Source organism: Asparagus officinalis, unplaced genomic scaffold (genome assembly GCF_001876935.1).
Source record: "Asparagus officinalis unplaced genomic scaffold, Aspof.V1 AsparagusV1_Un2367, whole genome shotgun sequence".
Classification (NCBI taxonomy): domain Eukaryota; kingdom Viridiplantae; phylum Streptophyta; class Magnoliopsida; order Asparagales; family Asparagaceae; genus Asparagus; species Asparagus officinalis.
The window spans coordinates 482-4,268 of record NW_017974626.1 but is presented as its reverse complement, the minus strand read 5'-3'; the positions used below and the strand labels follow the sequence as shown (position 1 = coordinate 4,268).

The window sequence follows — 3,787 nt, the reverse complement described above, 5'->3', positions numbered from 1 at the left end:
AGCAATTGGGTAATGCTGGTGATGAATGATGCACTTCACCAGATTGATACCTTTTACGGCGATAAAACGATTGATTTCTGAGATAAAACAATGCATTTGCTTACCTCATGATTTTATGACTATTACATTTAAAGCCTGGTTAGTATGGCAGTCTGTTCGGGTCTCATAGAAGGCCTTTCGGCTAATCTAGAACTAAGAAGTTTCGAGATCTGAGTTCATTAGTCATATATTCTGCAGCACATCTTGCTTCAAAAGAACACATACAATTTTATTATTATTATTATTATTATTTTGTTTTTTTAACGATGGTAAAGGTAGTTGCAGTATTAACTTAAATTTTAATTTTTCAGCTTGAAGATCTTTGTACCAATGACAATCCTAGCTCTGTTAGTTCTTATTCCGGTGAATGTATAAGATGGGACATTGAAAAATATTAACAAAGACATAGTTTTCAGTGGCATTGATAAGCTCTCAATTTCAAATGTTACGGAGGGTTCTCAACGGTAAGTTGCTTTTCTAAAGTAAATAATTCTATCTAGAATAATAGCCACTCTTAAATTATTGTCTTCTTTGTTTTTCTTTCATGATTTTTTTATTATTCTGCTCACAATTTGGCATGCGGTGGCAAGTCTCAAAATTCACAGATAATTTCCTTACTTTGACTAGAAAAAAGGTTCATCAAAACGGAGTATCTAAGTTATATCCCTGTCTTACTTGCTTTATGTGCCAGTTTATTTGTTTTAATTCCAATTACTTTCCATTTCCAATTTAATTACTAATATGGACTTAATATAATTATTTTGGTTATAATTTAGGTTATGGTTTCACCTGTCAATGGCATAATTGTTCACCATATGGACTTGCTACGTCCTTTACAAGGAGTATGGACATATAACCTTCATGAGATTGCATTTTCTAGAAGATCAATATCGTCGTGCTGCTCAGTTCACTGTAAGTACGGGTTAAGTACACTGTAAGTATGAGTTTGCCACTTGTTGAGTGATCGTCATCCAATGGTTAAAATAAGTTCAACTTGATCTAACTATATCTACTATGATTTGACTTGAAATGTTGAAACATAAGTTTGATCTCATGTTGCACCTTTGTACAAGTTAATCATTTACGGTAGTCACTTACTACTTCAAATTTATGATTTAGTTTGTTCATTTATCTATTTACAGGTAGTTGTCAGAAATAACCCACATGTTTCTGGGCAATCTATATCGAAAAGCGTGGATCAGTTTTTTCACCAGAACCATCCTGAACACTACCTTGGCCACCAGGTAATAGATGTTTCTCATGAGAAGTTTACTATCCTTATAGTGTTTATAAATATAATATTTCTCTTCCCTTATTGACAATTCCCTACGTGTTATTTTGCACTTGAATTATTTAGTAAAATTCCATTTCTCAACTGTTTGTGTACTGGAACAGCTACCAATTCCTTAAAACAGCACTAACTTACTGAAATATTTAATATGTAAACTTTAATAATTTAGAGTGGTAATCTTTAATAAGTATTGTGTATTGGTCATGGGCTAATGATATGTAATCTTTAATTAACAGTTGAGATATAGTTTTACACATTTAACAAAGAAGTTGAAGTGTGTGTTTAATATTGTGTATTGGTTAAAATATTAAATATGTAATCTTTAATATGTAATAATATGACAGGAGGAGAACTATTTTGGCATGTAGAAAACTAAGTCAATAATTATTTCTAACGTGTTAAACTATTGGTTGAACTGTTTTTGATGACATATATGACAAATCAGTTATCAATTATTCCAATCAAACACATTTAACAATAATATAGTAAAGGTTCCTTAACTTAAAACCTGTTTCATCGAGAAAAGCCATGATCCAGAGGATCTTCCTCTAACCATGATAGTTCTTCTAATCTTACTACTGATCCATCTGATTCTTTTGTATGTCAAAAAGGATTTCTTGGGCTTTGTGGTGTAAGAACGGATGCAATTGACTACTATAGTGAAAGCATCTAGGAAATTGACAAATACGTAAGTCAATTGTATTTCCTAAGAAGTTTCCTGCATCACTTCAGACATGGTATTAATGTATGGATGTTAATGAGAGAGTAAGGTACATCATCATATTGATTAACCCTGAGCCTTTAATAGATGCATTTTCATATGAAAAAAACTAATTTCCAGCTTTGTTCTGAACTTTTATTTTGTCTTTTGGTTCAGTTAGTAGCAGAGCGTCAGATAATTCTCAAAGATCCAAAGTCTATCATGCCTGTAGCATTTGTTTCATTTGACTCGAGATGGGCTGGCTGCTATTTGTGCTCAAACTCAGCAAAGTAGGAACCCAACACGCTGGTTAACTTACTGGGCACCAGAGCCACGCGATGTTTACTGGAAGAATCTAGCTATACCATTTGTTTCTCTCAGCATCAGAAAACTGCTTATATCATTATCTGTGTTCGCTCTGGTATTCTTTTACATGATACCTATTGCTGACGTGCAGTCACTGGAAAATCTCGATAGTCTGGAAAAAACGGCTACTTTCCTCAGGCCTGTGATAGAGCTGTAAGTACTTCTGTCTTGGGATTTTAATAAAATGATGAATAGGTCACTAACTTAGTTAACTTAAGCATCTGAGAAGATCAAATGAACCTTATTTTGACTCAAGTATCAATTTATTTTAAGTTTGCACATTATTGTTGTACGTGTTTCAAAATAAAGTAATTCATTGATGAGATAGATGCAATTGCTTCCAAGCGAGAAAACCTGCAAAGGGAGATGGAACGGCGGATAGTAACACAACATATGACTTGCATGGATGTATAACATCACACCCAGTCTTCTGATGATTCCCAAAAACATCTGAGAAGAAGCTTGGTTATGTTCTTGTTAGCGGAGCAACAAACAAACAAAATGCAATTGACCAACCTTTAAGGAGAGCTGGACGGTTTGATCGTGAGAATTCTTTGGGTGAACCTGATGAAAAAACCACTGCTAGAGATCCTGTCAGTTATTACTCGAAAATGTAAATGTGTGTTTTGGAGAGAGTGGAGTCAATGAGATATAGTTTTATATAATAATTATGTCCTTTTGAACTTTTAAGTGTTTCATAAAATTACAAGCTGAGTATTGCATGATTGCAAGGTTAGGTGATCAATGAATTCCTATCGTTCAATTGCATTGCAAATGAGCATGGTTATGGTTGGGATATTCACATGAGTAGGAAAGAAAAAAATTTTATGTTGTTTGTCTAACTTTGTTTTGGATGAATCCTCAGGTACAAGTTCATGTGAAAATAAACTAAACAATATGATGCTTTTTGTTATATGTCATGGTATCTGTAGAATTTGATTTTCGTTCAAATAGAGTACTACCTTATGTAGAGTATACAATTAAGTAATTAACTATGATTTAAATTTATCTACAGGGAAGTTCATGTTTTTATCAATCTATTTCCAAGGGTTAACTTCATGACCGATATAATTCATCAATCTAAAGGGAAACACAAAGTTCAGAATATTTTGCTTGGATTTAAATCCACATCTTCAAACATTACTTTTACATATATTCTTGTTATTGTATTTGATTGATCAATCAACTTGTACATACAACCACTCCAATATCGCATAATTGATCCTTAAATATAAACATATTATTCAAACATTTTTAATTTTAAGCTTATGTTCATATATATTGTGTACATTCATTAAATTTATAACAAATCTTTCAATAAATAAAATTATAATTAAAAATAATATTAAAATTTTTACCACGTGCATTGCACGTGCAAGCTAACTAGTATA

General features: G+C 32.3%; 1 long non-coding RNA gene across 3 annotated transcripts; it reads left to right on the top strand.

Moving 5' to 3' along the window:
• The first annotated feature begins 6 nt into the window (after positions 1-6).
• LOC109828562 lies at positions 7-3,127 on the top strand. 3 transcript variants are annotated; one of them, XR_002243757.1, is made up of 6 exons: positions 7-503; positions 816-951; positions 1,182-1,283; positions 1,942-2,100; positions 2,208-2,549; positions 2,725-3,127. It is a non-coding gene; the product is annotated as an uncharacterized LOC109828562 (long non-coding RNA). The 3 variants fall into 3 exon arrangements; XR_002243755.1 differs by having other exon boundaries at positions 11-503; positions 1,942-2,018; XR_002243756.1 differs by lacking the exon at positions 1,942-2,100 and having other exon boundaries at positions 13-503.
• Positions 3,128-3,787: the final 660 nt, after the last annotated feature.